This window comes from Tasmannia lanceolata, unplaced genomic scaffold, assembly GCF_043159265.1.
Source record: "Tasmannia lanceolata isolate RefF3 unplaced genomic scaffold, GAP_Taslan_0.1 ptg000011l, whole genome shotgun sequence".
NCBI lineage: Eukaryota > Viridiplantae > Streptophyta > Magnoliopsida > Canellales > Winteraceae > Tasmannia > Tasmannia lanceolata.
Genome location: NW_027518688.1, coordinates 16,026,863 through 16,037,359, shown reverse-complemented (window position 1 = coordinate 16,037,359; position 10,497 = coordinate 16,026,863). Strand labels below are relative to the sequence as shown.

The 10,497-nt window shown below is 40.0% G+C and overlaps 1 protein-coding gene and 1 long non-coding RNA gene across 2 annotated transcripts in view; both read right to left on the bottom strand.

The window, feature by feature from the left end:
* LOC143885930 (uncharacterized) overlaps window positions 1-10,497 on the bottom strand; it is a 113,365-nt gene that overhangs the window by 61,369 nt on the left and 41,499 nt on the right. The window lies entirely within an intron of this gene.
* Window positions 5,811-7,358, bottom strand: LOC143886182 (uncharacterized). The gene is made up of 3 exons (XR_013253698.1): window positions 7,217-7,358; window positions 6,233-6,398; window positions 5,811-6,153 (listed from the first exon to the last, which is right to left on the bottom strand). It is a non-coding gene; the product is annotated as an uncharacterized LOC143886182 (long non-coding RNA).

The following is a 10,497-nucleotide window of genomic DNA, read 5'->3' as shown; positions in this document are numbered from 1 at the left end:
TACAAAACAAAAGAACAAATTATTATTAAGGACTAGTTTAAGAAATTTATAACTTAAAAAAGCATCATGTACAGACCTTGGAGTTCTTTTTACAAGTCATCGCATAATGTCCTTGTTCCCCACAGGATTTGCACGTCCTCTTCTTTGGTTGGGTTGTAGAGGTCTCTATGTTAGATTTCAAACGTGTAGCATTCTTCAGTCGGCCCTTCGTCTTCGCAACAGGGGGGTTTCGAATAGTAATTTCAGGCATTTGACTGACACAAATGTTAGACTGGACTTGGCTACCAATGACTGGTAACTCACTTTGCACCAACTCATCTTTCTTCTTTTCTTCTTCTTCAGCCCAAAGTGCACTGCAAAAATCTTCCATCCTTTTCACTACACCCTCCCTCTTACCTGGTCCATATAAAAGTCATTGCCATGTTGAGATTAGGCACCACCTCTTAAAAGGATTCATGCCATTACTCCCTTGTGTGCTTGTAGGTAATATAGCCCCCCTCGATATCTTGCCTCAATAGACCACCTCCTTAACATGTAACGCTCAGGGACCTTTCTCAATTGCTTAAGGTAAAAAATACGAAGGATATGTTGACATAATATCCCTTCCATCTCAAACATAGCGCACTGACATGTCGCGGTTACTCCGTCAGAATCGTCAAACTGTACCCTGCACCATCTACTCTTTTCATCATTTCTAAGACCTACAGAATACTCTTCCACTGTCCCTTCATTGTTCAACAGGTCATACCAACAATTGGTACCACCCTTCAACCCATCCTGAAATTTGTTAAACATAATACTCGTATAGAATTTACCGGCTTCTTCTTCCAATGGGCTATTCGTTTGCATCTTAGGAATCAAATATTTTGACTTGAAATCTTCTTCGGCTTCGGTTTTACAGCATTGAACTAGTGCCCTTTCATAGGCATTCAAGAACTCCTATAATAAGCTAGTATTGTTGTTCACATATTCTTCGAAGAAGGAATTCATGCTTTCGCTGCGCTGACTTGATTTCATGCCTGCAGTGAAAGTGGTTCTCCAATATGCCCGCATCCAATGCTCTCGCTGCTCCCACATCCTACACAGCTATTCATTCCCACCAATTTCATATTTGCCCACCAGAACTTGCCATTTGTTCTCACACTCCTCTATTATTTTTTAATGAAAACATCAATTATAATCATGGTAAAACTCTCCCTCGGTATCCCGCATTTCTACAACTTTCTCAACTAGATGCTTCCATATGTGCCACTCACAAAACCTATGTCGTGTATCTAGAAAAACTCTTTTAATAACATTTTTTATAGCCAAGTCCATATCGGTTATTATTGCACCCGGTGCTTTACCATACATGCACGTCAACCACTGCTCAAATAGCCAACAAAATGTCTCATCCGTTTCGTCGGCTAGCAGTGCAGATATGAAAAGGATCTACTGTTTGTGGTGGTTCACTCTCGTAAACGGTGCAAATGACAGAGATAGTCTATTTGTTTTGTAGGTAACATAAAAAACAATGACATCGTTGAATGTCATGTACGCATCCCTCGCCCTAGAGTCAGCCCAGAACATGGATCGAAAGGTCCCATCTGTGTCTAACTCCATCGAGAAAAAGAAGTTTGGGTCTTCAGATCGTTTCTTTTGCAAATGGTCGGCCACTTAGACAGCTTGTTGCCCTAAATTATTCTTCCCTTTAGCTCTCAAATGGGCAATAACTTGATTTGTCGACAGCCCACCTGTTACTCCATCGTGGGTTGAATTAATGGCCTTTGCGATCATAGATTTAGGCATTTGTGTGTCATTGAGACAATCAATCAAAACCTTAACACCTTCACTCTTATGAAATCGATTATGGGAACAAAGTATTTTGGTTTTCAGTGAGGAGGTCAACTCGTGAGACTGTATGTCTTCAAAAGTCTTCACTACCCACTTCTCAGGTCTAAGTTTGATGACCATCTTAGCTTTACAATCTAGTCTCACAGTGCGACGCTCCCTCATTTTCTTGACATTATCTACCTTGTCCTTATCCCTTTTCACCCCCTCTCTGTCACATACAAACTTCCTCGATATGACCACCTTTCTCTTTGTCTTCATTGAAGTCATTGTACTGGATTTCCTACCCCAAAGCCAGTGGCCAGCCCATAAGCATTGTAAAAATCATAGGCAGATTCTCATCTATCAAACACTTGTCCCACAAAAGGCATAGTCACAACACCCTTCTCACCATCAACCTTTTTGGGTGTACTAAATGTACCACTGCCGACCTCATCTTCATCCAAATTAACACAATCATGAACTATAAGAAAACCATGAGCATCAACTTCTTCATTACCCACGCCGCATGCTTGCGAGAAAGCGTCTTCAAACAAACCCCAGGGTCTACCATCAACTCGCTCAATAGGTACCCCACATGGTTGCGAAGAAGTTGGATCCATTTTAGGTACTTAGAAACATGGAAGTTTGAGGATTACTTAGGGAACACACTTGCATGTAAATCAATAACTGTAATCAGCATTGGTCCATATAATGATGATAAAAATTTGCAAATATGATTTAAGTTCACATACTTTTTAACTTTGTTCAGAAAACAAATGTGACGAATCTCACTTTCCAACAATTAGCACCAATGCTGAAGCATATCACCTTTGGTCCCCTTATCTAAAGGGGGGGAAGGGGTGCTAACTCGGAGGAAGGATTCTCAATTGGAGTTGGATACCATAGAAAGCAGGGTAGAGACTATGGAACCCGTCGGCGAATACCTGGATCGTATCGACTGTGTTCCGGAAACCATGAGTGGATCAGATCCTATTCTGGCTAAGGACAAGGGATGCTCTCTTGGAAAGGACTTGATTGGGGGGGGGGAATACAAATCGTATGAGTCCAGAGGAAAACATTGTTTCCTACAACGGAAACATAGATGTAATAAAAGAGAAACAAGCGCTTCCCGATTGCTTGGCAGCAGGAAAGCGATGGATATTCTTCACATAATCTTTTGTCACCCAACCATAGATCTATCCAGAATCTCATGTTCGTTCCTATACCCACATGAAAACGAATCCATGGTAGGAACAGAGTGCAAACCGAGGCAATCGATTTCCAGGCCCCCGAGCCTTTTCCTTTGGACAGATGCTTGCATAGCCAGTCCCCCCATCCACTTCCGTACTTCCTTCCAATGACAGTACGCCATAATGCCTCCTCCGTTCCGAATCTCCATAACCATTTACCCATCAATGACTGGTTTCGACGTTTTATCCTTCCAATACCAATCCCACCTTTCTTTTTGTTTTTGGACACCGTTTTCCAGTTCAACAAATGCTTCAAGGATTTACCTTCCTCTGAGCCCTCCCAAAGAAAATTTCTTTGTAGTCGTTCAATATGGTTCGCAACCGGGGTTGGAATTTTAAAAAGGGACATAAAATATACCGGCATATTCGCCAGTGCCGCCTTGATTAGAGTTATTCTACCACCGAAGGACAGGTACCTTTTCTTCCAGCTACAAAGCTTTCTCTCAATACGTTCGATCACCTGATCCCATTGTACTTTAGAAGGAATGCCAAAACCCAGAGGTAGTCCAAGATAAGAAATTGGAATATTAGAATGAGAACAACGCAGAACATCCGCATAAACAGTTACGTCAGTATTAATACCGACAGTAAGGCTTTTGAATAAATTTATCTTCAATCCAGTTATTATCTCGAACCAACGGAAAAGAAGACGCAAATTCCTGGCTTGATCAGCACCGTCTTTTAGGAAGATGAGGGTGTCGTCCGCGAACTGGAGATGAGTAATGGGTGTAGAATTTGCTGCCACCAATAAACCCGAGATCATTCCTTTCTCTTCAGCTTTGGAGAATAATGCACTAAGAGCCTCAGTCGCGATAATGAATAAATAGGGAGATAGAGGATCACCTTGGCGGATACCCCGAGGGGATCTGAAGTAGCCTTCGGGAGTGCCGTTAATCAAAATCGAAAAGGAGGCGCTTGAGACCACATGATTTCATCCACCCACGCCATGTAAGACCAAAACCCATACGCCCTAGGATATAGTCTAACGAGTTCCAATCCACATGGTCGTAGGCTTTTTCTAGATCCACCTTCGTAAGAAACCCAGCATCGCCATTTCGCTTGATTGTGTCCAAGCTTTCATTTGCAATAAGAATTCGGTCTAGAATTTGCCGCTCCTTCACAAATGTCCCCATATTTTGAAATCACCGCATCCATCACCACTTTTAAACGAACCGCAAGAACTTTAGCCAGTAATTTATACATACCATGTACCAAGCTAATAGGGCAAAAGTCCTTGATTTCAGATGCCCCCTCCTTCTTAGGAATCAAGGTGATGAAAGTGGAGTTTATCGCTCTGTTCTAGACCCCCCTCCTGTGAAACTCTTGAATGAAAGCAAAAATATCCCCTTTTATCGTCTCCCAGTGCTCACAGTAAAATGACAGAGGAAAGCCATCCGGAGCCGGTGCTTTATCCTTCTTCATCCGATTTAAAACTCCTTCAACTTCCTCCAAAGAAGATTGTCTTTCCAACCATTCTGAATGCTCCGGGGATAAGCTTTTGAACGGGAGGCCATCAAACTTAGGCCGCCAACTATGTTGAGATTCATGTAGTTTAGTATAGTACTCCACTATATGCTTTCTAATAACCCTCTGGTCTTCAACAAGAATACTGTCAATCATCAAGCAGTTTATAGCATTTATCCGACGACGGGAACTAGCCATGCGATGAAAAGATTTTGTATTACCATCGCCTTCCTTTAGCCATGTAGTACGTGATTTCTGACGCCAAGTAATTTCCTCCCTTCGGATAATTTCCTCAAATTCCACCTTCAGATCAACATGCCTTTGGAGATCTCAGTGTCAATACAGGTTCAATGTCATTGTGTATTGAAACATGTCATCACTATGTATTGAAACACGTCATAACTTTTTTTCAGATCATCACTATGTATTGAAACAGGTCATAACTTTTTTTTTCAGATCATCACTATGTATTGAAACAGGTTCACTGTCATTGAGACAGTCTCCACTGACTTTGTCTTCTCCTTTCATCATTCCAACAATATTGTGGAAATCAGCCCCAAAAAATCAAAAGGAGGGGATTTGCTATGCAATTTGTGGAATGCCATTTCGTGGCCCACCTTTCCACTTGAAATGAATAAAATAAAAAGTTCTAAAAATTGAGCCTGTGTGGCAATTCTATCCAGCCGAAACTGACCACCAAATCATTTTTTAGAAAATACTTTTTCTCAAAAAAAAAGAAAGAGATTATAGATCTCACTCCAATATCAACTGCCTCTTCGCCCTATTTTAAACATGAACGCCACCTTATATAGGTTTTAAGTCAATTAGACCTTGCTTAGGGCTCAGAATTATGTTGAAGCCCTATTTTAAACATGAACGCCGCCAAAACTGATTATGGGACTCGAGATTCTAGGTAACAAAGGGGACACACCTACCACCTCTTTTCCAACAAGGGATTTTATAGAGTGAGCACGTTCTAATTCCAGTATTTTTCAAAAATTACAATGGGGCTACTTCATGGGATGATCCAAAATGTCCATTTGTTGGGCCACAATGTAAATAGGTTGTATCCTATAAATCATCTCCATAGGATGAGCCTAAGAATCCGATCTATAGAGCAATAAGCATTAACCCATGCTATTTTACACCCATGCTATAGAAATAGGCTCACCATTTTAACCCATGCTATTTTACACCCATGCATAGCATGGGTCTGGCACATTGCCAGGAAAGTAAGAAAAAAAACCTAAGTTAGCAAGAGCAATTAAATGAGACAAGTTGGCAAAAAGATGAGTAATTCACATTCAAAGCATCAAAATAGGTACATTGCCAACACAACCCAATTTAAGAGTTTGATTTTCAGAAAATTAAGAACAAAAAACCTACAATTCCTAATACTTTATGCATCCAAAGTTCTTTCTTCAACATGGCATTTTCATTCTCCACTAATACTTGATGCATCCAAAGTTCATTCTTCAACATGGCAGTTTATTTCTCCAATGCGGTCACACGGTCTGCGATCATCTTATTCTCGTCATTTCCTTCTCTTCCATTGTAAGGCCTTGAGACCCTGCCAACCTCGCTCCCGTATGAATCAACATCAGCCCAACGATCCACAGTCTTGGCCCTAAACATTGGCTACACATTAGAATTTCCATAAGTTGCATAAAAGAATACTACATTACAAAAATTGAATGGTTACTCACCAAGTTCATATTGCAATTGTAGTATGGGCGGCCTCTATTTCTGTTTATGCTACTTTTGGTAATTTTCAACACTGATGGTTGCTTACACATACAGTTCTTGGACGTTGCTTGTACACCAGATGAATTACCGTTGTTGCTGTTTGAGGAAGCCATGGAGATAGTTTCTCTTACATGCAAATTAAGAGAATGTCAGCCAAAAAAAGAAAAAAACCAGTCTTCTCAAACCCTATACAATCAGTTAAAAAAGAAAGAAAAAGAAACCTTAGATTTTAAGAAAAGAAAACCCACCCTCAACGATTTAGGAACTAGTAGAAAGGCGTGACTGATATGATATCTAAGATGGAAAAGGAAGGCAAAAAAATCAAAGAAGAAGATCAAAGATGGAAAAAGCAAACCTTATACAATCAGTTAAAAAAAGAAAAAGAAACCCTAGATTTTAAGAAAACAAAACCCTAAACAATCAGTTAAAAAAGGAAAAGAAACCCAAACTCAGAAATCAGAAATAAACTGGATTGTTTAGGGTTTCGTTTTCTTAGATCTAAGGTTTCGTTTTTTTAGATCTAGGGTTTCCTTGAATCAAAACCCCTCATAAACCCTTGAATCGAAACCCCTTTAATCCAATCACAATAGAAATCAGAAATCAAACTTAGATTTATTTGTCATATGTATACAACAGAAATCAAAAATCAGAAATAACACAAAAAATCATCATTTTTCTCATATATATATATATATATATATATATATATATATATAGGGTTTTACTTCTGACCCTAGATTTTAAGAGAAATACAAACCCTAACTGAATGTCTAAGGTTACATTTTCTTAAAATCTAGGGTTTCCTTTAATCGAAACGCCTTTACGCCATAAAAAAAATGAAAAAAAACAACCTCTTGAATCAAAACCCCTTTAAGCCATAAAAAACGGAAAAAAAAACCCTAGAATAGCATTATACCAAACAAAATAAACTGGAAAAGACATACCTGTGCGTCGGAGAAGGAGGTGGAAGGAGGTGGCGCCCGTCGCGAAGGAGGTGGCGCCTAGAGAAGGATGGAGAGAGAGAGAGAGAGAGAGAGAGAGAGAGAGAGAGAGAGAGAGAGAGAGAGAGAGCAGAGACGTTTGAGAGAGCTTAGTTTCCTTTTGAGTTTTTTTTTTTTGTAGAAGCGAGAAAAGAGGGTTCGTATCTTTTGGGTTTTTTTCAGTCAATAGAGTTTTGTGGGGCCCATTCCAACAACCAATAGGAAGGCACATCACAACTCAAGCGTACCAAAGCAACGAGCGCTCAAGCGTTTAATCCTTTTCCTATATATATACATATATATATATATATATAGAGGAAAGTGAAGCTACACCGCCGGCTTAAAATACAATGGGCCCACATTGTTTCGGTGATCCAAAGAATTCATTTGATTGGCCCTCACATAGATAGGGTGTCCACCAAAAATCAGCTCCATAGGATCATCCCAACCCTTCAAACTGTGGAGGCAAGAATGGACAAATTTGTGAAGGTTTTTACACGTCCATTTTTGCCTCCACAAATCGTAGGGTTGGGATGATCCTATGGAGCTGATTTTGGTGGACACCCTATCTATGTGAGGGCCAATCAAATGAATTCTTTGGATCACCAAAACAATGTGGGCCCATTGTATTTTAAGCCGGCGGTGTAGCTAAGTTAGCTACACCGGTGGTGTAGCTTCACTTTCCTCATATATATATATATATATATATATATAGAGAGAGAGAGAGAGAGAGAGAGAAGAGTAGGCACTCCCTGGAGTAGATAACTTATCTACTCCCTAGCTTAAAATAACAGTTGCGGCCACATTGTTTGGGTGATCCAAAGCATTCATTTGATGGCCCCCACATAGATAGGGTGTGCCCAAAAAATCAGCTCGATAGGATCATCCCAACCCAATGACATGTGGAGGCAAAAATGGACGTGTATAAACCAGCACAAATCTGTCCATTTTTGCCTCCATAGTTCATAGGGTTAGGATGATCCTATCGAGCTGATTTTTTGGGCACACCCTATCTATGTGAAGGCGCATCAAATGAATGCTTTGGATCACCCAAACAATGTGACCCTAACTGTTATTTTAAGGTAGGGAGTAGATAAGTTATTTGCTCCAGGGATCATCCTAACCCTATGAACGGTGAGGCAAAACTGGACGTGTATAAACCTGCACAAATATGTCCATTTTTTGCCTCCACAGTTCATAGGGTTAGGATGATCCTATCGAGCTGATTTTTTTGGCACACCCTATCTATGTGAGGGCACATCAAATGAATGCTTTGGATCACCCAAACAATATGGCCCCAACTGTTATTTTAAGGTAGGGAGTAGATAAGTTATCTACTCCAGGGAGTACCTTCTCTTTTCTCATATATATATATATATATATATATATATATATATATATATGAGGAAAATGATTGTGAGCTTGAAGCTCATATAGCTTATATGAGCTTGAGGGCCCAAACACATGGGTCCCACATTTTTTGTGGTGATCCAAACCATTCATTTGCAAGGCCCCATCATAGATAGGGGTGTGTATCAAAAATCAGCTCCATTGGATCATCCTAACCCCTACAAAAGCGGAGGGCAAAAATGGGCAGATTTGTGGCAAACGGTGTCTGTCCATTTTGCCCTCCACTTTTGGATGGGTTAAGATGAACCTCTGGAGCTAATTTTTTGTACACACCCTATCTATGTAAGGGCCTTTCAAATGAATGCTTTAGATCCTCCTAACAATATGGCCCCACATGTGTTTGGGCCCTCAAGCTCATATATGCTATATGAGCTTCAAGCTCACAATCATTTTCCTCATATATATATATGAGAGAACGGTTCCTACACATACGTGTAGATAAGTTATCTACACACTAGCTTAAAATACAGTGGGGGCCACATTATTTGGGTGATCCAAACCATTCATTTTTAAGGCCCTCACATAGATAGGGTGTCCACAAAAAATCAGATCCATAGGATCATCCTAACCATTCGAACAGTGGAGGCAAAAAATGGACTAATTTGTGAAGGTTTAAAGACATCCATTTTACCTCCACAAATCGTAGGGTTGGGATGATCCTATGGATCTGATTTTTTGTAGACAGCCTATCTATGTGAGGGCATTTAAAATGGATGGCTTGGATCACCCAAACAATGTGGGCCCCCACTGTATTTTAAGCCAGTGTGTAGAGAACTCTCTACACATATGTGTAGGAACCGTTTCTCTCTCTCTCTCTCTCTCTATATATATATATATATATATATATATATATATATGAGAAAACGGTTCCTACACATATGTAGATAAGTTATCTACACACTAGCTTAAAATACAGTGGAGGCCACATTATTTGGGTGATCCAAACCATTCATATTTAAGGCCCTCACATAGATAGGGTGTCCACAAAAAATTAGATCCATAGGATCATCCTAACCATTCGAACTGTCGAGGCAAAAAATGGACTAATTTGTGAAGGTTTAAAGACATCCATTTTACCTCTACAAATCGTAGGGTTGGGATGATCCTATGGATCTGATTTTTTGTAGACACCCTATCTATGTGAGGGCCTTTAAAATGGATAGCTTGGATCACCCAAACAATGTGGGCCACCACTGTATTTTAAGCTAGTGTGTAGAGAACTCTCTACACATATGTGTAGGAACCGTTTTCTCATATATATATATATATATATATATATATATATATGAGGAAACTGTTGGTGCGCTTAAGCTCACCAAACTTTTGGTGAGCTTAAGCGCCCCAATCACATGGGGGGCCACTTTGTTAGGTGATCCAAAGCATTCATTTTAAAGTCCCTTACATGGATAGGGGGTGTACCAAAAATCAGCTCCATAGGATCATCCTAACCCCTACATTTGTGGAGGACAAAAATGGACAGACACAAATCTGCCCATTTTTGTCCTCCACAAATGAAGGGGTTAGGATGATCCTATGGAGTTGATTTTTCGTACACCCCCTATCTATCATAAGGCCTTTAAAATGAATGCTTTGGATCACCTAACAAAGTGGGCCCGCATGTGATTGGGGAGCTTAAGCGCACTCACCAACAGTTTTCTCTCTCTCTCTCTCTCTCTCTCTATATATATATATATATATATATATATATATATGAGAAAACGGTTCCTACACATATGTGTAGAGAGTTCTCTACACACTAGCTTAAAATACACTGGGGGCCCACATTGTTTGGGTGATCCAAGCCATCCATTTTAAAGGCCCTCACATAGATAGGG